The following is a 27,551-nucleotide window of genomic DNA, read 5'->3' on the forward strand; positions in this document are numbered from 1 at the left end:
AATAAAATTAAAATACCGGGTTTAGTTATTCTCCGGGTTTTGGTTTTAGAAAAAAATCGGGTTCATGTATTTGTAGGATTTTGGATCTTGGTCTATCCCAGTTTTCGAATTTTTCCCGGGTTCGTTGGGTGTTAAAACCTGATTGTAATTCGTTTCGGCTCTCTGATAATTTAAAGAAACGATTTCGAATTGGGATATTGTAACAAGATCATATACCACGAAAACGGTGGGATGTTTCGCATGAAGTTTGTTCGATGTAGAATACCGAAATTAAATAGTGATCGTGTAAATACTACGCGTGAATTTGTATTCTGTGCAGGACGTATAGTATTTCAAATATGGTACCAGTGGACACATTATCGAATAAACGTTTATAGATGCCGGATAATAATATCGTGTACAACTTATAAATAACTCGTTCCTTGTGCAGTCTTAACTCGTGATACCGATCTGTTTACATCGGACGAGTGTATAATGTTAGGAGAAAAAGAGTAACCGTATTAATCTATATTATAATAATTTACAATAATATATATTACAATAATCTATGTTATAATATAAAAATAGATACCTGTCATATGATGTCTGACAGTCTATTCTACGATCGATGTTGTAATCATGAAATAACTGCAGTTATCAACCGAAATCATTTTTGAACAGGTGCGAAAGTAGACGCATGTGTTTACTGTGATTCGGAGTTTTCTTATAATTCATATAAGTTAATGATGCAAGCTAACCATATTGTTGCATCTGAATGTATTTAAAAAATATAAGCATTCAACCGATAGTAATTATTCCGCCAAATGTTCTGTATTCGTGTTATTTTTTATTTCTTATGTAATATTCATAGCAAAATTACACGATTCATGGCCACAGTTATTAAAATCATCATAAGACTATTAACACACATCAACTACTATTGTATAATTCCACGTCCAGCTTACGATAAAATCATGAAATAAAGATGAACGAGTCGGTGAAACATTGATGTTGAGTATTTGTCTTTCATAGTTTATCGTCGCTTCGCTGATAGCACGCTTTTAGATGTGCGGAAGGTAGGGTATAAATCGAACTTGTGTTGAGGATTAATTCGACAGATATTTTGCAGTCGTATTTATACATATTTCATAACCAACCATGAATTAATGTACTTGAAAAATGATTCAGTATTTAGTTTCATTGGAACAATTTGTGAATTTCGAATATTTTATCTAGAAGTAAGCGAAACTTTAATGTTTCACTAAATAACAGAACTTTTTATTTTTATAGGTATTAAAATAATAAGTTTTAAAGCCTACATTGAGTAATTTTTATGTCATAAGAATATTAATATTATATGGTGAATAAGAATGTTAATTTGGTTGAAATACCATAAACTTAACTTTTTATTAATATTAATTTTATAATTATATGCAATCGACATTCAAATTTTCAATAAGTTTAAAAACTACTAATTTTTTCTAAATGTATTTAAAATGAATAAATCCAATTTTTCCAAAGAAATCAATTCTGCTTCAGTTTTTACGGATACTTGTGTAAAAAATCTTAACATTTAGCCTATTTAATTTATTAATATTTTACGATTTACAAGATAGTAAATGCATTCAGTATTCAATAATAATGACGCGTCATACACATATTTTTTAAAATCATTATAATTATAAGCGAAAGTTCTACTAGTTATGGTATATAACTTCCAGTGGTCTGGAACAAAGAGTCATCAATTTGGATTTTGTGACGTGAAGATATTATGAAATCGTTACTACGAATTTCGAATTATACTTGGTACCAGAGTAAATTTAATATTATCATAATAGCAAATAAAATCAATCTGCATTAATTACTCATAATTTCTTGCCCATATCATAAAATCTGGAAATCTTTTTTATTTATCTTCAGCAGTTTTAATTATTTTTATGTATTATTTTGTAATTATTCTTCTGTTATAAATATTTACATTAAGACTTTTTTTATTTAGTGGACACATAGTGTTGACAACTTTTAATTATTCTAAAAAACTATAAATTGCTTATAAAAGTATTTCTGATGAATTAATAAAAGTGTAAATTGAGTAAATCTATGATTGTTGAGAATGTTATTACGTTATTCACACATCTAACTTTTAGTCCCAATTTGAACAGATTATCAATATTTTACTGTGTCTATAATTCATGGAATATTTTCATATATAAAAAATGTATCAGTCGAAAAAATTATTTGTTATTGGTCATGGATAAAAATCTAAAGTCAATTATTTTATGTAGCCCATAAAAAACAAAATATGAAACACAAAAGTTATTATGTATGTTTAGTATTTATTTTTCTGGAAAAATGTAGTGAGTAGAAAATTGAGATTTTTCGAATATTAAGATGGAATCGAAGGTCAAAATTATTTCAAACCACTATTCATTATACAACATCCCAACTTGAAAAAAAATGTATTCTAAACACGTCCCTGACCTATATATTATAATATGTTTTTAACATATTACCGACAATAACGACAATAGAACACCTTGGTAGGTATGTGTATTACACTCGATGATAAAAATACTGAAAACGATTGGGAAAAAATAAGCAATAGATAGACAACGTGTACATATTTTTCCTAAACATTTCGAATTAAACACATGGAAAACGTGAAAAAAAATGAGAAAAATACCGTTGCACTGACGGCGATTAATAATATGATCGAAGCATGCAGTATAAGGTACAGTTGATTAATTACTTTTTTCCTAACATTTAAATTTGACTTGTTCACCTCTATGTGTATATGATACATACTCGTATTATATATGAACATAATAAATTAATTAGTTCAGTTCCAATCGAGTTTCCAGTTCGTAGCAACACAGAATAATATATAAATATACAAATAGACGAATTCGTGTGCGAACAAACGCACCGGTGTACTTACTGCGATTAGTAAACGATTTGTATACGTTCAAACGATGCATTGGTATTTACCATACGATATTATGTATTGAGTTGGGAGCTCTTCTTCCCCCCGGGAGAGGAGTTAGTCGTTATCCATGAAGCTTATTACGATCATCTTTTAGTTGAATTAGTTCATGAAAATTCGTACCGGTTTTTTTCTGTTATAAATTACTCTAATGATTGAAGCGTTTTAATTTATTTCTAATAATATAATATTATTTAATGCATAATAAATGAGCATTAAAATATAAATTTTACAAATCCTCAATAAGAAATTCAATCATTTGTTGATTTTTCTGCGGATAAAATATATACGTGTATAACACTTATATTGTGTAAAACTCATTTATCTGTAAAGTATTGAAATTAATTATAAATGTACACCAATAAAAATGTGAGACCAATATAAATCATTGAAGCAATATACGAATGAGAAGTTCATTAGTATTTTTGTTTTACATTACAAAGGGCAATTTAAAGTATAATTTAGTTTTATCTAATAAAAATATGTTAATACACTTAGTATAACCTTACTATTTCAATGAGTAATAAGCTAGTCAATTTACATAACACAGATACCGGAAAATGCTAAAAACAAGAAATAAAATAATTGAAGTAATTACAAACTATTGATATTTAAACCTATTTAAATTATCTAATGACACGTTAACGTTTGTAAAAAATTGGCTTTTATTGCTAGGTCTCCTTATCACACTTGTACAATATGATAATAATGTATTTCATTAATTGTTAAACTCATAGGAATATTATTTTTTTAAAAAAACACGTTTTACGGTACTTCAATTATTTATTTTCTAGTCCGAAAAAAACGCTAACACGTGACTTCATCACTCACTAAACATATAGTTCTAATAATATCAGCAGTTACAACATACTACGCTACAAAAATCTACTGTGGATAATAATTTATTGAGTACATCGACCAGAGAAAATAATTTGTAGAGGATGATGTTTAAACTACATGTCCGTTGGGTTTTGGGATAATATTTTTTAATCTCAATTTTTGTACCATAGATTTTGATATTTTATTTTTGGTTCGGATATTAAAATTTTCATTGATAATTTGTTTGATACTTAAGATCAAATAATTTAGTTACTTTTCAGTAAACAATGAAATAATCCCAAAAAAATGTAAACTCTTCAAAATCCAAATTATATGCTGATTATAAGAATACATACAAACATTTAACATCAGTAAAATGTATAAGTCCTACTTAAATTTTCCAGCCAAACTCCAAAATCGTCCTACAAAACATGTGTGTTCAAAAATATTTGTTGGCACTTAAACATCACATTTTATTCTACCAGTGACCTCGACAGGAGAGAACCCTATTCAACGCCGCTATAAACGTTGATGTGAAAAGGTCCGGTGGCATCCAGCTCTAGGTGAACCGCTACGATTGATATGCACACGAAAGTGCACAAATGGCTTTGATTATTTGATCAGGAGGGGGACATAATAATTTGGTGTTAATATATATATTATATATATAAATTTTATTTGACATGTTTTATGTAAAATTTAAAAATTAATATGGTAAAAATGTAAAAATATAAATAATGATATATACGATATATACATATATATATGTGTACCTTCATAACTTATATTATTTCTAGACAGAACATCAAAACTCAGTACAAATAAAATATGATATATTCATCAATTAGGTATACATTTAATAATACTGTTTTGCATGTCAAAATAATACGTAAATAATTATTATATAACAAATAACCTGATAACCACTAAAGTAGATTTCAGATAATCTCTAATAGGTCAGAAAATGTCAAGGGGGTCATGGGCCTTATTCCCCTCCTAAATGGTGCCACTGCATACGTAGCCAGTCATACACAATTAATGTCAACATTTAATTATCTACAGCAAGTTATGTGCCTTTGAGCATTAAAATATCAACAGCAGTCTGAGACTGGGGCTATACATGACGTTTTCCGTCGCGTTTCGTATACCGCGTTTTCCGTGTTCATCAATATACATTGATTTCGATTTGAGTGGCTAAACACGACGGTTGTAATCTGTCACGTTGTTATCCTTAACGGAAAATACCGTACTAGCCCGCATTTTAGCGGACGAACGCCGAAATAATAAAAACGCGGTCTTTTAATTTTACATTGTTTTAAATTAGGATACGCTCTATACTGGTGTCGGAATTCGCTGCGTATATACCATAATTGTATGAGTATAATATTCTTATAGGATTAACCTTGTTTTTAAAATATTGTGTATACATCTGCGGTGTACGAAATGTGACGGGTAACTCTTTGATATCTCCAATCACTAAAGAAACTACTATAGAAAGAGGCTTTTAAAAATTTAATAATAAAAACAGTTTTTCATTTTCATATAATGAATATATATATGTATATACTCCAATAAGAAATTATTATATATATAAATATAGTGGATCCCACTTAATGTGGACACGTCGGAATCGAACTCATTTGCCCACATGAAGTGGTTGGCTATATAAACCGAACTTGGTTCAATAACACTAACTTTTTTATTATGGAAAAGTTTTTATCTTGCACATGTAAGCCAAAAAATTGAAAAAAAAATTTTTTAGATTAAATTAATAGATTAATACAAAATAATGATGAATAATATAATCTCGGGATGTCTAATTTTTTTGTGATTTTACGTTGTTAAGTGCCTTGAGAAAGAAATTTCACTTTGATCAAAATCGCGATTAATTCCTTGTAGAAAGATCTTTTTTTTTAAATAATCGAAAACATTCACGATCCCGTTGAAATTCACTATAAAACTGAAATAATAGTTGTCAAGTGAGAGAATGAAAGCTAAAAATTTATCTTTTTATTTTTTTTCATTTTATTTTATTTTTTTTTTTGTCTCGATAACATTCCCATGCATTCAGTTATATTCATAATAAAATCCCAATAGGGTTTAAAAGTTTATGATTTTTATTATTTTTGATAGCCACAGTCTCATAGATACGACGAAACTCAATTGTATTAATTGTTAATACATATTATAATGCTATGATAAAATAAATATTGCCCACATAAACCGAACTGAGTGCTCATATTATGCGGTTTTTCTTATCCTTGTTAGTATATACTGGATTTGAGATCAAACCATCTTGCTAATATTTTGCGGATGCCCTTATTAACAGGTACCCACATAAAGCGGAATCCACTGTATACCATTATCATAATTAAAAAAATAAATATATGTATGTGCATCAATATTTTTTTTGTTGTACTTGGATGGAAGCCTGGATCCTGGGAAAGTAAGAACTCCTAGGCAGCTGTCTACTTTACCTAGGCGAAAGTTCGGCACTGTATTTTGTCACACACATATTACGCAATCATACTTGATTATTGTAATTAGTATTAAACTTAAGCTATTTAAAACACTATCAACTAGTATTTTAATCTGTCAAATAAATATATGTATTATTTACACCTTTTTAATAACTAATGAAAGACATCTTCAATCGAATTATACAGCAGCAGCGTATACATTTCAAAGGCTTCTAAATTTATTTAAATCATTAACAATTTAATCCACACGTGGTCTACTACTAAGTTTAAAAAATTAACTTATATTATTGTTTGTAATGTGAGCAAATTGATTTATCTATAAATAAAACCAAGTTTATCGGGTATACATTCTCAACCATGGAAAGTCATTGTGTTTATCCGTCAAAATTATGATATAATTGATCCCAAAAGTGAATGAAAAAAAAAACCAGTGATGAGGGTGATTATAAATAGTATGTAGATGGGTAGTAATTCTAAAATATAAATATTTATAAATATGAGTAGTTAGAATCGTTATCTAAGTTTCCGGTAAAAATATAAATGTAATCGTTTCGAAGATTTTTCTAAACATAAGACCACGAATTATTGTAGAGATTATAACAAAAAGTAAACATCTTAAACCACCGTTCAGTTAGTAAATATTAAATAATTTGCTTTCAAAGTCGAAGCAGATAAGTTGTGGCTTAGTAGATGTAACTATTGTTGTCAATTATCAATAAGCTATTGCTGACGTCTGATTTAATTATAATATTGTTTTTATCAGTGATGTAAGCACGTATGAAGTATTAATCGGGAATTCATTACGTCATATCAATCATAATTATAGATTTATCACGGATAGTAAAAATGAAATAAAAAGGTAATTTAACTATGTTTGAAAATACATTGAAGTAACATGAAACATTTATATATATTTAAAAGAATAGAAAAAAAAACTCCGTCAGATGTCTTATTTTAATTACCAGTATGATAAGAGTGAAAATTTCTAGATGAGATTTCGTATCATCGCCGTTCTTAATACACTTTTAATAATAAAAAAAAACACGAGAGATAATTTAACAGGAGAAGACCTAAAAGAATTACACTTACGACTATATTATTAAAAAAAAATTATTTTCAATTTTAGAATTTTACATATTTGTAATAATACAGCTGGTTATGTAACATAAAATTACATTTTTGAAGAGAGGATAAAATCACAATAATCTCCTTTTTTCCTTTTAAATCACGTTGAGACTTTATCTGATCATCTTATCGACCGTCCAATTTTCAAAGTGGAGGATGATAATCACATCTCTAATATTTCAATCGAATTAAATTTATTTTAGACTACTTTTCTAAATAAATAATGTAATTTGCCCTCATCCTAGATTTGTACGTACACCTCATGGACTATGACCCCACGACCAGTAAAGAAAATCGATTATCATTTAAAATTTCAAACGATAACTTGTGAACTATTTTGTAAGAGCGCAGACATTTTACCGCGTGAATAACTTTGTATAAATGTGTTTGTATGCGCGTGTAAGGCATGCGCATAAACGTTCGCGTAGATAGCGCATCAGCCATACGAATGATTAGAAAGTACGGAAAGTCGATAATGGTATTCGGCCTGACGAAAACAATGTCAAAAGTTTGAATGATAAAACACCTACTTACACGCACCGCGTGTGCATAATACGTGTACGACCCCGGAGTCTATTGTTCTTTGTATTTGCATAGTTTTTATTGACTGTTTACGTACGGAATGCGTGCTGAACACGGGCCGGAGGATATTGTAATATACACTGTAAAGGTCCTGTATACTAATAACATCGCATGAGCGTTACGTGTCAAAAGGTAGACGACGAATGTATAAAATAAAACACGGATACGAGTAACTCGAAATTGTTTACCATTGCAGTGATTGTTTCGTTTTCTTTAACGCCTAATAATTACTATTACAAAAACCGTAATGTAAAACGAATTAATTTTATTGTTCAAACCCTGTTCAAGTGGAGCAAATTCGGAAGGTAAGCTTAACTATTACAAACGCGCAGTTACACGCCACGACGTGTGCGCACATATTGACACAGTTAACGAAAGAGTTGTGGAGAATCATATTTGATCAAGAAATGGTCTAAAGTTTAGCCTGCCGATACGGTTGAACGAGGGTTTTGATAATACGGTAAAAATATTTTACACACAATTGAATTATTTATGTGTAAACACTGAAATCTGACTTTAGAGTTTGGCTTAAATTGGTTAATTTAAAAATTTACTGTTTGCATAATCCAATATACTTAAAACTATTATATGTTTTAGATTTTAATCGAAATTATTCTTTTCCGTCTACAGTCGGTAAAACTAAATTATCTTCAAAAATTGTGCTTAAAAAAAAATAAAAAAATGAAACCTATTGAACATACCTACGTATTTTCGAATGTAGATATTTTCATCCGTTTTGAAATTAACTTTTGTACGGCATGATGATGTACCATATTTGAACTCAAATATTGTTTAATATATGATTTCAGATTTTTCAAACAATTATTATGGAACGCTTATTTTATTTTAATACTGATTTTCCAACCAATAATTCTAAATCGATTAATAGCGAATTAGATATTAATAAATGAAACATTGATTTATCAAATAAATACGGAATAACTTAAATGCATCAATTTCAAGCAAACTGAGATTTTTAATTGTTTAATACTGTAGTAATATATACTATAAGCTCTATATGTATAACTTCTTACAAGTAAACGTAGATATAGCGTAGCATAGTAATAATAATAATAATAATAAATAAATCAAATAAAAAATATGTATTTTAGAAATTAATTCACTCTTTCTTTATCAAAAAATAATGTAATGAAAACATTATTAGCTTCTGTCTATCAAATGGCTACTTTTTAAATTGTTTGTTTTTTAAGACATTTTTCGAAAACCATGATTTAATCTTAAACAATAACTATTCTTACTAACTCAAATATTATACAATTATCACAATTAAAAAATAAATGTCTACCTATAAACAATATCATTATAATATACTCGTATTAGTATTTTAATTACGTTTAATAGCGGTAAATTGCTAGAATACTTTCTGCCATAACTATTTACGTAATTTAAAAAATCTAATATATATACCTAATGTAATTGCACGCAATTAAGCAATCATTATTTATTTATCACTTTATTGTTACCATTTACCAAAGATTCTTTTTCTAGAATTTAGAATTATATTTTTTAAACACGATCGCATATGTTACAGATTAAAATTTAAAGTCGTAATTTCTATTATTCGGGACCCTCAGTTAGATGGGGCCTCCGGACATGCACCCCATATGCCCATAAGTTAAAGGTGGAACTAGATTTATACATTATAGGGATGTTCGTGAATAGTTTTCCGAAAATAGTTTGCGCGACAGTTGCTCGTAAGTTCAGTATTTTATAAATTCAAAATAGGTTTGCATAGCTAATAATAAATTAAAATTTCAATAAATATAGTTTTTTTTTAAAAAATAGTCTTACTCGTATACATAATTGATAAATATAATAATAAATGAAAAATAGAAAAAAAATACAATGTAGTTAAGTATTTTTCCACGTTTGTAGAAGAAGGTACATAGTTATTATATTTGCAATTGAAAATTGTATGCACCATTCAGATAATAAATTGTACAGTTATTATAATCTGTACATTTTTTTACCGTGATCCATAAAATACTTTTAAATTTTTAAATAATTAATACTTCCTTCTTGTTGGAGCGCATGTATAAATCTTCAAATTGATGTATCAATTCTATTATCTATAGATGTTTGGATGAATTAAGTGTAGACGAAAAAAAATTGTGCCATTGACCACCACACTTATAGTTTTTATATAATTTACATTTCTAATAAACTTTTGTTCCCATTTATTTTCCGCGATAGGAAATGAGGCTTTCGTGTATGAGTACATCTGTACCTCAGTCACTTTTTATATGCTATATTTTAAAGTCATAGTAATTTAATACTTTTTACGGTAAAATAAAATAAGACGGACAAAATACTAGTTGTATGATACTGGCTGTACTGTTAAATGATTTTTGTAACCGATTTGGTTAGTTATGGGTGCCGATCATCTATTCGACGGCCATGTGTTCGAAAATGTGTGACCGAAATTTGTCCATATCTTCGAAAACCCGAATGTTCGAAAAGTCATGTATTTCAAAGGTTATTTGTTCGAATTTAAAAACAAAACTGGTAAACTAATTAAATCTAGAACATGGTTCGATAATCGATATCGATATATCGATACGAAAAACTGGTTTTTCATGAATAGTATCCATATATTATATACATTGTTTAATTAGTATCCAGAAGCAATCGATAAGTACAACAATATGCATTATGAAATTTCATATCCTACATGTTAACATTTGAAGTACGTTATAGTTGACATTATGTATACATAATCGTCAGTATAGTGCGACACACGTAGTTGATTATTATTTCTGAGAACTAGGTACGCGTTTTTTCAAAAATTATCATACAAATATTATAGAGTATTCATGGTTGTGTAGTTCTAAGAATTAATAATGATTTATACATATTTTTTATTGGACTTGTGTAAAACAATGTGGTGCAAAAATTCGGATTAAAAAGTGAAAATAATGTACATCATATTGACAAAAATTGTATTTTTTCTGAAAATCATCATTTTCGCGGAGCTGATCCAATAAGTATAGGAGCAAGAAAAATAAAAGAAAATATTAAAAGAAATGCTCGAGAAAATTAATATAAACCAATACCAACACACAACGCAGCAATTACAGGAACGTCTCAAACAATTAATTCTCATGTCAGTAAAGAGGCTGCTCGACAAATTATTAAATGTTATAGACGTAATGATGAAGTATTTTTGGAGTCAAAAATAACATATATGATTTACCTATCCTTATCCATGTGTGTAACGTTATCAGATAATGTATTTTTAGTAAAAAAAAACCTCATGAAGTTTTATTGTTTACAACCAATAAAAATTGTATATTGTTACAAGAATTGAACTGTTGGATAGTAGATGGAACTTTTGAGTTATGTCCAAATATTTGCTGTCAATTACTTGTTTTTAACGGTTGAATTAAGCGAGGAATGACACAACATAACACATTTTTGTTCCATTTGTATACGCTTTAATGATTTAAAAAACAAAAGAACTTTACGTAAAAATGTTCAAACTTTTAATATTCTGCAATGATCTCTCTATTTTTAAAACTAAAGCAGAATAACAATTATCAAAATATTTTGAGGAAACGTATGTTAAAGCCAAATCCGGTATGCGTTTGAGAGGCAGGCCAGCAAAACAAACCATACGTAATCCACCAATGTTTCCTCTAGAAATGTGGTCATTAGCTGACCGTCTGAATCTTAGTATGCCAAGAACAACAAATGTTGTAGAATCATGGCACAAGAAAATAAATAGGCTAGTTTCTTCTAATCTATGTAAGTTAAAACAGTTAATAGCTTAGAAATATTTTAATAAAATTATGGTTATTCTTTGAATTATGCTTCAGGTCTATTTAACTTTTATAAGTTAACACAAAAAGTGCAAAGTAAAACAGAATTAAATTAAATACGTCCAATAATTCTGCAGAATGCTTACTACGTATTCTTAATGACATCTGAGTCACAGGCACGATTCCGGATTCTTGGAAATGGTATCATATTATTCCCATTCCTAAGCCCAAATCTTATCCTTCATCATTTAGACCCGTTGCCTTATCCTCTGCTCTGTGCAAAATTGTTGAATTCATAATTAAAATACGTCTCAACTGGCTTTTAGAAAAGAAAAATTTCATCCCTAACAATTTATTTGGGTTCCGACGTGGCATTGGTACAATGGAATGCCTGTCATCGCTTGTGAGCCCAATTTATGACACCTTCTGTAACAAAAAAATGTTTGTGTGTCGCTTTTGTAGACATCAAAGGGGCGTTTGATTCCGTACACATCCCCACTCTGATTTCCCAACTCGTTTCACTTCACATTCCTCATTAGGTTTGTAACTTTATTTTTTCGTTGTTTTCTCTTCGTTTCCTTGAATTCTCCTCCTCATCGGGAATTATATTAAAAAGCTCAACGTTTAGGGGCTTACCTCAAGGGAGTTGTCTAAGCCCTCTACTTTTCAATGTTTACATGTCTCCCATATGTTTGTCTTTAATTTCACCATAGATAGACGAATAGATCCGTTAATATTTTAAATAACGCTTTAAAAATGCTCTCTTCTCAACTTTCCTATTCATTCTTCACAACAGCTCCCGAGAAAAGCTACTTTATGATATTTACCCGTAAACGGATTTTTATTCATCCACATTTAGTTCTAGATAACAATATCATTCAACCATCTTCTCCTGTTACCTACTTAGGTATAAAGCTCGATCCCAAACTTAGATGGATTCCACATTTTCAATATCTTAAGGGTATACATTCTCGTTGGTTCAACTTTCTTCGTGCTATAGCGGGATCTACTTGGGGCTCACATCCTTCATATCTTTTAAAAATTGTTGATGCTATTATCAGAGTTAAATCAGACTAGGGTTCTTTTCTTTTTGCTTCGTCCTCCTTTTCATATGGGAAAAAATTAACTCCATTCTATCTGCTTGTTTTCACACCATTATCGGCGCCCTTCACTCCTCTCCTCTCCTCTTGCTTGCTTAGAGGTAGAATGTGTCTGTCCTCCGATTGAATTGAGAAGTTGCCGCCTAGTCGATAAATTTTTACTTAAATGTCTATCTTCATCCAACATTTCTATTTTTCAATTGTTCGCGTCCATCAAATCTTCGTGGTCCTATGTGTCTAAAACACTCCTTATCCTTGCTTTTATCGCCTATTCATTCCATAGATTTTCTTCTACCATCTACAATTCTAGCCTGTGGTTACAATTTTATGATATCCCATATCCTGCACTTTTATTTATACCTGATATCATTGCCGCTCCTAAATTTCTTGGTTATTCGTCTAGAGAATTATCGCGTCTCCCTCATACCTTAGTTGAATCTTTATTCAATGAATAGGTACATGCTTTCCAACTTTTTTAACTCTTTACTAGTTTTTACTGATGGTTCCATATCTACTAGTTCTGCTAATTTTTCATTTTATATCCCTACGCTCAATATTTCCTTTTTCGGTAAAATTAACGCTCTCACTTCTTCCTTCACTACTGAATGTTATGCTATTATCAATGTTTTACAATTTATTTCCCGCCTTGAATTTAATAATTTTTTAATTATCTTTGATTCGCAATCTTGCTTACTCGCTATCGCCTCTGACTCGTTTAATTCTTCTTTATCCCCACTTATTCTTATCATTAAATCCTTGGTTTATCATCTCAGCCTTAAGAATAAAATTGTCAATTTTTTCTGGATTCCCAGCCATTTAGATATCACTGGCAATGAACGTGTAGACCATCTTGCTTTCTCAACTAAATACACCAATCATATTTCCTTTTGTAAAATACCGGCTTCCGATCTCCTCCCTATCCACCGAAAGATCCTTCAAAAAGCTTGGCAAACAAAATTGTCCTCTCTTCCACCTAACTATGGTGCTTGGCATAGACAGATTGTTCCAACCATCACTCGGCGTCCATGGTTCAACGACTTGGGGTTATCTGTTATCTAAAAAAAATGATCATCGCTTTCACTCGCCTTCGAATAGGACACAGTCTTCTTCTCCACCATGCCTTTAAGCTTTCTCTAAACTCTTCTCCTCTTTGTACACGACATCACGTTGACACTGTTTGCCACTTTAACCATATCATCTTTCAATGTCCTTCCCTCTTTCCCAACCGACTTCTCCTTTTCTCATTCCTATCTTCTTTTCGTTATATCACTCCCGACACCAACCTTCTTCTTAACTCTCGTTTCATACCTGTTATCCACTCCATCATTAATTTAATTTATTCCGCTGGCTTCTTAATTTAATTAAATTGTTCGCATATGTATTTTATTAGTATTATTGTTATTTTTATTATTATTTACTAATTAATACCATTGTTATTTTCGTTTATGTAATCGATTTGCTGTAATGTGCGAACAAAGGGAAAAAAAACAGAATCAGCTGTCGAACAGCTAATACAAGGACGGAGTTCAAAAAGAACAAAAAAAAAAAACGTTGACGTACAAAATACTCGCCTGAAATGTATTTAACAAAGTATTTACGATGACGATAATAACTTAGACAAGTTGGAATTTTTAAAAGGCTTTGCACATAATTTAACTTAACAAGTAATTTATTTTATTTTATATATATATATATATATATTTATAATAATACATTTTAATTATACTGGAAGAAATCTATAATAATAATACAGTTTAATACTTAATATTTTATTTTCAATAGTATTAGAATTTCTTTTAATATTTTTGAATTTATATTAATATAATTTTAGGTTAGATAATTGTATAATTCTTTAAAATTGAAGTATATCCATTCGAACAAATAAACATCAAACTTTTTGAACATACGGTTTTTCAAAGATATGAATTTTCGTTCACACATTTTCGAACACATGATTTTCTGATAGTTGACACCCTCCTGTTAGTTATTATGAATACTGTTGCCGAACTCATTAGTAGTGGGATGTTTGTGTGATAAGATATCGATACAATTTTAAAACGTGTATGAAATGAGCAACATTTTATATTAAATCAAATCGGTATTAAATATATCTAATGTAATATTGTATATATTGTATTTTTATACGAAAAATGTTTGCGCCACCAATTGTCGTATTCGAATAACTTATTGGCGAATAATCATCGGGCGAACTATTTTCGACGAACAAATTACGTGATACTATATTCTAATACTTTACAAATTGCTGTATACCTAGTATAAAGCCAGACTCTTTGACATATTGAACTAGAATTCTCAAAAAAAAATGTATGTAAAACCAATATTTTTCAGTTCTCTGATACCCAATCTTAGAATAAATAATGCGAAATAATTTATGAAAACGAAATAAAAATAGGAAATTTATAAAGCATTGTAAATTTACCCGTTAAAGTTTAACATGCCGAATATTAAGAAAAATGCTTATTGATTTTGTAAAGACTTAGGTGGAAGATATTTAAGTATAGGGGTTTTCGCCCGAAATCGACCTTTTGGTTTTTGCACAAATTAACTTTTTTATCCTAACTTGAAAAAGAGAGATTTAGTTTCATAAATTAGCAATGTTATACATTTTAAATTAAAAAACCATTTTGGCTACCATTGTCAACAAGTCTATATGAAACGAGTCATGTGAAAAAAAAATAATAAAACGCATTCAGCATTTCAACTTATATTCTTCTTCTTCTTATCGTGTCCAGTCCTTAATATAGATGCTTTGTTTTGTTACTCCCAACCGGATATCGCAACAAATGAAACACCTGGAAAACAATCAATAGATGGAGAGTAGGTGTTGCACGAACAAAGAAAAAATGTACGGAAGTGAGGATACAACGCAGGAACCGTAGACTGCAACTATAGAAGTGAACAAACAGAACAACATATACTAGTGTGCCCCTTAAACCGTGTGCCATGCACACTTGAAGACCTGGCAAATGCAACAGATGTGGTTATACAAGTAGCGAATCAATGGAGTAAAAAGAGATTATAACAAAACAAAACAAAACATCTATATTATAGCCTAGACACGATAAGAAGAAGAACTTATATTGGAAACTCCTGTTTGATGAAAGGTCAAAAATCAGAATATGAAGTTCAAACAGAAATTTATTATAAAACTAATCATACAAATGTTTTAGAATACTTAGCGCTGAAGCTATAAGAAATAAATCTCATTAAAATTACACAATACATGTGTAGTTTGTGTAACGTGTCAGCTCACACGCTACGAATTTATCAAATCCATGTGCCATAACTTTAATAAATCATTTTTATAATTCTTATATTTGTATTAACTATGTTTTACACTTAGGTATATATAAATACGGATCTAATAGGATTTTAAATAAAAAAAATAAAAAAATACAGTAGTAACCGAAATGTTAATTTTGTTTACGATAGTTAATATTTTTTTTTGAGCGAAAACTAAATCGCTTTTTTTAAGTTTGGGTAAAACAAATCATTTGGACAAAAATCAAAAGATTGATTTTGGGTGAAAACAGGCTCCCTCAGATGCTTAGTTTGTTTTATAATTTTCCTTTTTAAAATCAATTTCTAGAAAAACTTGTGGTTAATTTATTAAATACTTTAATTTTTATTTGTTTCTCTTACTAGACTGAAAAAGGTAGGTAAGTTTATTAATAAATGTTATTCATTACGAAGAAAACATAATAAAATAAGTTTTGAGTTATTAGATTATCATTCATCATTTAAAAAACAGTATTTGGATCTGATTGGTATATTAGTAAGTTAAAACAACAGATAAAGAACATTTTGATAATGATAAACGTTTTTATTAGAAGTATTTATGAGTACTTTTTTTTTACCTTTTTGTATCAACATGTCATGTCATATTTCTACATTTAATACTTTCATTGGTGACATATAACGTTTTTAAACGAGTCATTATAATTCATATGATTCTATGTGGTTAATTTATTTTGATGATCTAATAAAACACCGTTATTAAACCCCAAAATGCTTTAACAGGGCCGCTTTAATAGGGTCGTTTAGTTGTGCCTACACACGTAATTAATGTTTTGGAATAATCATTATGGCTTGACCATGAACATTTCTTCGTTGTTGATTCGCGGACTTGATTTAGAGGGTCCATTATACGCAAATGATTCTGATAGAAATTAGAGGAAGACCTTCTGTTATATTAGCCGAAAATTGTTGTTACCGCGTGCTCGGATCAAAACACGTAGATTGAAAATTATTCTAAAAAATCAGGCAAAGCACCTAGATTCTACAAGTGGATGGGGTGGTGCCTAGACAAGAGGGACCGATTCTATTTTAAAGTGTTTATTTTATTTTTTTATTGATTATTCTTGTATAAATCCAAATTAGCTTCCAATTACGAAAACAAATATTCGGTGAATGTTTTCATAAAAACCAGTAAGAAAAATGGAATAATCCATCAGCCATTGTATAACAATACATAAGTATAAATAAGATATATATCTATATTTATCTATCATTACTTATTCATAGGATATAATATATACTATTATAACAGTGTATTATTAATTATGTATTGAGTAAAAGGATGTTGATCAAAAAAAATGAATGAAAGAATAAGTCATACGAAATAAAGATCAAGTGAAATTAAATACTTTTTTTTAGTTTTAGTGAAAAATACTTTTTTTTTAGTGTTTTTTTATTTATTTCCTTTTAACCGAAGATCGTCCAAGTATACTGATATATTTATTTAAACAGTATTTTTATGCTTGAAAATAAGTTTAAGCTGAATGCTCATAAGATTCAAAAATTATGTTTGTATAGTGTATAGTGTACACAAGTCAAAAGTTGTTGTTGTACTCGTATATAGAGATTATCTTTAAGTGAAATATATACCTGACACCATTAAGAGGCGTCTACCAAAAGCTGTATAGAGAATAGAGTATTATACCAATATACAGTACGTGTATATACTCTATGATGCAGAACGATTTAAAATATATCGTCTTACAATAATACAGTACCTCTATGTATACCATTTAAAGCCCTATTGGGACGTAAGACAAAATAGTTGATGCATCATTAAAATAGGAACATATTGTGTTCAGTTAAATTCACATTAATGTAGCTCACGCAAATAAATATATCAATTAATGTCATACATTAACAAAAGACTTTCAATAAATATAATAATCCATCGAACAATACTCATTGTATAAAAGTGATACAATCAAAGATATTTAAATTATAAATAAACTTAACATTGTATAATATACCATTTATAAGAATACATAATTTTAAAAATATATAAATAAACATACATTTAATTAATTAATATGTTTTTATACTTAAAACACAAAATATACAATAGTAAAGTTTTTTGGACTTTATAGATTATAATTATAAATTGTAGGTTAATATTAAACTGGAATTCAGAGCAACAAATTTGTAGCAGTAAATTATCATATCCTGGTAATAGATTTGTGTGTTAATGTAATTATCATTAAGTTATAAGTAGCAGTCATGAAGGTCAACTAACATACTTATGATGTATGAGTTATGACTGTTATCACAAAAATTAAACAAGTATTACTATTATTATATTCACAGCGCACTTGGATTGCTACGTGAAATAATATTTACATTAATTTAGCCCAAATAAGTGGAATTTAAAAAAAAAAAAACTACAAAAATGCTTTAGACGTTCAGAGAAAAAGGTTTCAAAGTTTGGAATGAAATTCAAACTAATTTAAACTTAAACACAATTATTTTAAAAAATAATAATAAAATGATGTAAATACGAGTCAAATATTTCAATTTATTTTTATGTATTAAATATGCTTTAATAATACTGCTTAGCGTATTATAGATAACAAATTATGTAATGATAATAATTATTAATCTTTTGTCATTTTAAATTAAATCTTTGATAAAAATGACCGGAAAATTAAATATAATATAACCTAATCAGTCAACTTTAAATATTTTATAAAGTATATTAGTGTGCCGTGCCTTTTAAAAATTATTCATTATTAATTTCGTTATAATTATTTATAATTAGTTTATATACATTTTTTTTCAACTCAAATATATAAAATTATATAAAAGTTTGGTTATGTTTATAACCTTTCTAGTACTATCCTTTTATACATTTTTTCCGTTCTCAAAAACAAAAAAGAAATATAAATCTCTATTTAATCGCATTATTGGAATCCAATGATTAATATAAAGCACGTTCTAACCCTTCAATTACATTGTTAGAACAAACTATGAAGCATATATTTTTTCGCATGATTAAATTATTATTCACTCTTATACCAAAAACTTCTTCGTCTGTTTCGAACTGTACTATTCACGTATCTTCGAACTATTGTATCGAAGTACGAAAAAGATTTTCGGTGTTCAGAAAACATTCGGATATCAATATTTCCTCAAACACCTATCGAATTACATAAACGTTAATATATTTGAATAATAATTGAGCAATGAATATACATTTTTATTTTAATTTTTATCACGCGTCAACTATGTGTGAATTATCTACACATGCGAGCAGTTAAAATGACAATAAATCTAAATAGCATTGTATTCCATCGTAAATAATTTGAGAACGATGAAGAGAAAGTGGTTTTCCCCTAAATGTTTTTGAATACTTACGTACACACAATGTATGAACTTATGAATAAGTATTATGTAAACATATCGTACGCGTACACAATGTGCTCGTATAAACAAGAAAAAAAATTAAAGAGGTAACGAGAATGATTTCGTTTAAATATATTGATATTGATTTATTTAGCGAGAGTTTTGTAAAAACTATTATGATGAAGTCATAAAAATTGCAAATCACAAAAATGCGATATTAATTTTATTTGCGTTTGCGGTGGAAAAAAAAAAAAAAATACAAATTTAATGTATTTCGAATAAACAAATAAACGCTGAACAAAACGCGTTGATTCGAATTATGTTAACCGTTATGAACACGGTTTCAATACGTATTACAGACCCGGCACTGATGCGCAGCGCGGAATAATCGTAATACGGTTTAAACGAATACGTATAAACGGTACATGGTTACCGGGATTGTTTGGTGCACGACGCTTTGTTCGCGCGTATCCGAGCGATGATACGCGCGCAAAAAACATCTCCGGCTCGAAGTGATCGTGAGCGCGTTAGTACGTGTGCACGGCGACGCGGTCGCCGAGGAATAATAAGTCGATTTCATTCGGAAACGAAAAGACGGAGAAAAAAATAAAAAAAACTGTTATTTCTGCCGTTCCCGCGGCAATGTCGGCGCGTTTCGAAATTTGTTTAGCAAATTAAAACCCCTCAGATCGACGAAAACGTCCGGGCCGGAGTGATTTACGAGCGCTCGTCATCCGCACGTACACACTCTCTTGCGTGCGTATACACACGTACGTACCACGTACCACGTACATCACGTACACACATGTATATATATATATATATATATACGCACTCGGAACGTGTACATAAACGTGTAGAGCGGTGCTCGCGGTATCAAAAATATGCTAAGATCAATATTGCACGCACAAGTTGCTTCGAACCCGAGCTTTGCCGAGCGCGCGCATCACAACCCCCCGAAGTCTCGCGATTCCCGGACCCCGCTGACGTGTACGTTACGCCGCGAACCCGCTCGACCGTTCACTGTCGCCGCGTCACCGTTCGCCCTCGCACTACCGTCTCTCGTTCGACGCCGTGCCCTACGTCGCGCGTCCCTCTCACTCGTGTCTCCCCGTTTCTCTATCACCGGCTATCGGGTTCGTCTATCCCCATCCCCATCCCTGCCGTCCATCGCTCGCACGCCGGCACCGGTTCGCAACAATCCACACGCGGCCGCGGACGAACGCATGCGGGGCCGCCGCCGGTGCGCGTGAACGCAGCAGTAGCCGCGCGCGCCATGTCGCACGGACGCCAAACGACGACCACGACGACAGCGACGAAGACGGCGACGATCGACGCGATCGGCTCGCACGCCACTGCCACCGCGACTAGCTGATGTCCCGACGCTAAGCCGCGGAGCCCTTGCCGCCCCAGCTACCGTCTCCTGCTCCTCCGAACCCGTTTCGCGGGCCACGCGCACGCGCGTCCGACGATGGATTTTGTAAAGTCGAGCTGGTTCACCGTCGTTCCCATTGCCGCCGCTGAAGCCGTCGACGTCGACACTGATCGCGCTACAGTTGCTGCCTCGCCGAAAACTCGGACCCGAACGCACTGCAAACGGAAAGCGTAAGTTGTCCCCCCCCCCCCCCGGTAACTTCACGGTCCGGTCTCCGCTCGCGTTCTCTGTTCCCCGCGTGCCGTAGAAATACTTACCGGCGCCCTTGGCAAACTTCGATTGAAAATTTGACGTTATGATATCATATTTTTCTTAACCTTTAATATTGCTAATTTTTTTTAGAATTCAATTTTTTTATTTATAAGTATATATTTATAAATTATTATTACAGTGTCAACTTTAAACTTTTGAAAATTTACTTTTTTCGATTTATGACTGGCAAATTCATCAAAGCCATCGATTTCTTCGCATTAAATTTTTTACATGTAATCCTTGTGCTATTTTCACAATTTCATCATTCAATTCACGCGTAGTAATTAAACAACATATACATATGGAAAATGTTCGATTTGATCGTACAAAATAAATACGACTTTTACACAATTTTGCGCCCCTTTGCAATTTGCGCCCCTGGTGTAGGCACAGTTCGCCATACCCTTGCTACACCACCGGTCTAGGGTATCCGGTTCACCGTCACTGTGGTACCGCATCGCGTTCACGTGTCCGAGCGGTACGGCGGTTTCCGCGTCCTCGTCTCGCGCGCTTTGACAGCGGAGGAAGTCGTGCCTCGACCGTCGTCACCGGTTCCCGACAGGTTTCCAATAACGTTTTTTTTTTTTTTTTTTATAGCGGTTTTTCACGCCGTGCTGTTCGATTACCGTAGAACTACCAGATCGTCATCGACGTTTTTCTTCCAAACTGCGTTCACTTTTTGTGTCACTTTCGTTCAATTTAGGGTAGCTTCCGGCAGTTCGCTTCCGTCAATTTTTCTACAATGAATCGGACGAATAAGTTTTTTATCAATGGTGTTTAATGCCGGATGAATCATATTTTTCGATGCACTTACCGCGAACAGTCCCGAGCGTTGGTTTTGGGTGCGCTACCGAATTATTTCAATTAAGCACCAAAAGTAAATCAAATCGATCAACTGTGTTTACGTACTTCGTCGGGTTTTCGATTTAATTTCGTAATAAAATGCCAACGAGATTTGGTAATCTGCAGGAATTACATATCGTAAACATTTGTATACGAATTGCAATGGTTCAAATAAACACTAAGACAAACATGTATCCCGAAGTTGTACGTTGCATATTCTCGTACGTACGAGCATACTTAAATGAGATTTCCTCTTTCCTCTTGTACCCTCGTGAAGTACGGTATTGGATTACTTGTGTCTCCATGAATCGTAATAAAACAATATAACAACCATGATACGTAACCGCATACACGAAACACTTCAACATTTGAAGATTTTGGCTGCGTCCGAATTGGGTCCCGAATTTAAAATGACTACACTAATTGGGTCCCGAATTATTTTAGTTGCTATGCTAGTTGGGTCCCGAATTATTTTAGATACTACACTAACTGGGTCCCGAATTTTTATAGGTACTACACTAGTTCCTGAATATTTTTTGGTAAGTACTACATTATACTAACATTTTCCTTCCCATTTTAACAGACTTAGAACTGTCTATGATCTATTTAAACCACAGGTATGGTTAAAAATGTTTTTTTTAGTTTTTTTTGTTTTTTTAGTTTCTTTTCCATTAATTTTTATTTATATATAATGATTCTAAAATTTTTAATATTTTTTCATTTACCTATATGGCTATAATTATATTATATAATATTAATTTTTATACTTGATGTTAACATTTTTAATATTTTTACCAACACAATTCTAATAATTTATATTTTAATGGAAAAGAAGCTAAAAAACAAATAAAACTATAAAAAACATTTTAAACCATACTTGTGGTCTAAATAGATCATAGACAGTCCTAAACCTTTAAAATGAGAAGGAAAATGTTAGTATAATATAGCACTATCTCTGATTAGCCCCTAGTACTCAGGACCAAACTCGGATCCTCCGAAGATATTACTATAAATCATTATTTGAATGTCATTCTATCAGCTTAATAATTATTACAATCGAATATCGTGTTCGATCAGTTTCGTCTGAATGAACCTTATTTTCTACCTGAATAACGGTTACTTATAAAATAAAGTGAAGTTATTTAGTTGTATCATTGTTCATTACGATAGTTCAATTTTATTTTAAAATAAGAAGTCTTGTGTGTAGCCATAACTGAGAACAAATGTCTTGAGCTATAAGGTACATTTCAATTTAAAGTTAAGTATGTTAGTATTACTAATTAATTATTGTGTAATTATAGCGTATCAATAAGTAGGTATACACACACACACATATATATATATATATTATCAGAAGTGGATGTACCAGTAGTGTACCACTTGGTGGATTTGTGATATTAATTTTCAAGAATCCATTTAAACTATGGTCGATATGTGTTACCACATATTACACCATGTATTTTGTGTTTTCTTTGAAATCATAAATCTTAAATATATTATGTGTTCTTTCATTTTATATGTGAAAATAAATAGGTCCAATAGGTAAGATGTAATCACAATAAAAATAAACTGCCACCATGAACATTTTATGTTTCGACTTAAAACTATGTACATACCACATAAAACGTATACTCTATACGTAAGTAGTAAAGCCTTTCATACCTTACTTTACCATTTTGCTCAACCCTGAATAAGTATACGAGTACTTATCTCCGGATATTGTATCCATTAGAGTAATTTAAAATGTTGTATTTTAGTCACTTAATGAAATGCATGTACAATTAAAACTTCTAATTCGTTTCTGCGCGTGTTCAGGTTACGCAGTGACGTGTGCGCTAATGTTAACCGCCTATAAAAGTAAAATGAAAAAAAGGTATTTTCAATGTCGAATTACTTACACTTAGTATTGTATAACTCTTTTTGGGACTATTTACGCAAAGGCTCTTTTAATGAAAACGCTTGCACAACATTTAGACAATTATAACTTGTATCGCATTATGTTAATTGGAAAACGTATTGAAAAAAAATGTTGGGATTAAAATGCAGGGAAACTATATGTGTAGTCTTATGGGAAGGAAAAACATCAATCGAAGAACTTCTGGAAGACATGACATCGGACGACATGATAGAATTCACGTCCATATTTTTGGTTGTAGTCGAAAGGAATTTTTCATTGCATAGAAATATTTTATCAGATCTCTAACGAAATTATTTATTTAAAAATATAAATCTTTCAATGCAACTATATTGTTATGGGTCAAAATATGTATTTGTCTAAGGTATTTGGACCAGATTGGTTCAGTTATTATTAGTAAGCTTTATTTATCAATAAAATTCGTAATTTACAGTTTTAAAAAAATAAAATACAATATTACAGCTAGGTACCCTTATAAGTATATTTTGTGAGGGCGTAGCTATTATTATCTTTTTAAGTTTATGTATAAATAAAATAATTGTATAAATAATGTATAATGTATAAATAATTTTTGAAATATATATAATAATTAATATATATATTATTTTATATATTTAATAACAAAATTAAGATAATATAAAATATAAAGGGATGGAAAAATAAATGTATTAACAATTTTAAATTTTTTATTTGTACGAGTATATATAACTATAAATAATAAATAATTAATTAAATTGGTTAAATACTTGATAAATCTAGAACCAGGAGCGTCATTTTAACTTTGAAAGGATGGGGCAACTGATTTAATTTTCTGACTTCATAATATTTATAAAATGATGGTTATCTATATAATTAAATATTTAATATTTATGGACCATAGACTATCAATAAAATATTTTTTGGAACAAAACATGTAAGGATTAGTAATGAATAATGATGTCATTATGATGAACAAAGAACATGAAACGTTTCAATTTACCCAATTAAATAATAACATTAAACATAGTAAAAAATTAATTAATTTACTTATGCTATTGACTATGAATTACCTATCAGTAAGTTTAATAAATCTAATTAAATAAATACTTTACAGAACTTATTTATAAAAATATAAAATTGTATCTCAAATATAATATACCGTAGTCTGGGGTGAATAGGAACGATTTTAACAGGTTTTTTTATAGATTATGAGCTCAATTTTTATGGTAGGTATATCGATATCATGAAAACTGTTTTATAAACATCACGTACCTATATAGAAATATATAAAATACTAAAAACAAAATTTATAAGGTTCGCGTAATAACGATTGTCATAAACCGGGGAGGAGCCAGTGTTTCTCAACTTTTAATAAACCATGAACGTGTATTTAAAAGAGAATATTATCTGATTTCTGAGTAAAAAATAATAAATAAAAATTTACTATTTACCAATTTTAGCATTTGATCATTGGATAAAGAATTTCCGACTTTTAAAAATTTCTTAGAATGTGGTATTTGTCATAGTATACCCCCCCAAAAAAAAAAAAAATAACGCCCCTGTCTAGAACTCTTATATAGTTTTTAAAGGGTTTTAAATTATGAAAACTATTTATATATAACTTACAAAATAAACTAATACCTATATTCTATATAATAAACTTTTTTGGACAAATACTTTATTTTGGAAGACATGTATTTAGATTTTTATCGGTATCTGGTATTTATATTCATAATTAGAGAAATATATTAAATGTTTATATTTATAAAATTCGAAAAAAGTTGATAAATTATAAATATACTTTAGATTCTTAACATTTTATTATCATTTTATCATTATCATTATCATTTTATTGTATACTTTAGAGATATTAGTTATACACTATGGTGTAGCCAGAAATCTCAAAGGGGGGCCACTAAATGTAATATACTTATATGAATTTACAAATTTAAATTCTATTGTAAATCTTGGTAAATTCGTAATAACAAAATTGCATATTTTAATTCATTAAAGTATCACACAACATAAATAACAGATAACAACAGTCTCATTTTTATATATCGTAATATAAATTGTAAGCAATCACTTTTATTAAAAATCGTGATTACTGATTATACATAGTAATCACTAATCAGCCTTAATCGTCGTCATAATTCACAACCATACCGACAGTATAGTAAGTTATTGAAAACCCGTGATAGTATTATCATTAATTATTAAAAATATATTTATAAATATATTTTTTTTTCATTATTGTTAAAATAAATATACAGTCGGCTCTCGGTAACTCGAACCTTGATAACTCGAAATTCTCGATATCTCAAATAATTAAAATTCCCTTTCAAATAACAGTAACACTTAATGTTAAAATAATCTTGTTAACTTGAAAATTAATTTGACATGTTTTCGATATCTCGAATTTTCTTATCCAAAGTCAGTACTAAAAATTGTTTATTAAGGGTGATTATATTTCTTATGACTTTTTATCTTTCAAATGTTTACCTGAAAAAAACATTCATATTTAAAGGCTAATCTTGTTCAGGAGGATAACATAGCAAAGAAAGAGTAATACTTTTGTTAGGGGCAAATATGTCGGGCACAGAAAAATTAAGACCACTTCTGATTGATCCTAAATGACATCTGAAATTTTTAATTTGTGGTTAATGAAATTAGATAAAAAAAATGGTCACTGAGTAAAGAAAAATCTAATAAGTATTATTGATAATTGTACTGCAAACAATTTAACTTCAACTTTTAATGCTATTCAAGTGCAATTTTTATATCCTTATGCTACGTTTGTATTACAACTATTAGACCAAGGCATAATAAATAATTTTAAAATATTTTACCGAAATTATTTATTTAAACCATTAGGTATTTTAGAAAATAGAATTTAGAATAATGTATTAAATAAACAAAAACAATTAACTTTACACCAATTTTTTAAAAATAATAAAATGTAAGTAGAAATACAAGAAAACATATTTTTTTATTCCTTTAATATAAAAATTATTTAAAAATAAAAACATACTTTCTAAAAGTTTTTGATAGTTCGAAATTTTTAGTAAGTCGAATTTTTATTTTTTCCCTTGAACTTCGAGTTACCGAAAGTTGATTGTACAGTTATATAAATAATACATTTATCATATTTGGAAATACAATGGGGGGGATTTAAACTTCAGGTTCAAGTGAAGTTGCTGTGTACCTAAACACTTTAATTATTTATGGCCACTATTATTATAAATCGATTCGATTTCATTCAAGTAAATTATATGGTGCCTATATACCTTATTATTATACTATATTATTACTACTAATATACCTAATTATTCCGATGGGAATATTTTTAAATGAGACCTTCAAATAATATATAATATTTTCAATTTACATTGAACATCTGATAAAGTTTTGTCATTTATGAATCACGTATTGCACCAGTTTTAATCAAAAATATATTTTGAATAGCATGTAAATCGAACCAAATAACTATCAGATTTTGAAATTATTAAAATTGTCATATAATATCATAATGGAAAATAATGTGTTTACGAATTAGACGAACGATCTGGTATCCTTAAAGTAGCTTTCTCTTTGAACGATGAAGGACACACGAATATAATACA

The 27,551-nt window shown here is 29.9% G+C and overlaps 1 protein-coding gene across 1 annotated transcript in view; it reads left to right on the top strand.

Annotated features, from left to right (window-relative positions):
* Positions 1-20,506: 20,506 nt before the first annotated feature.
* The window catches only part of LOC112682511, a 32,458-nt gene continuing 25,413 nt past the window's right edge, over positions 20,507-27,551 (top strand). Inside the window, exon 1 of the mRNA XM_025553134.1 lies at positions 20,507-21,109. The gene's annotated coding sequence lies outside the window, so the exon portion shown is untranslated. The remainder of the gene's footprint in view (positions 21,110-27,551) is intronic.

This window comes from Sipha flava, unplaced genomic scaffold (assembly GCF_003268045.1).
Source record: "Sipha flava isolate LNK unplaced genomic scaffold, YSA_version1 205_pilon_pilon, whole genome shotgun sequence".
Classification (NCBI taxonomy): domain Eukaryota; kingdom Metazoa; phylum Arthropoda; class Insecta; order Hemiptera; family Aphididae; genus Sipha; species Sipha flava.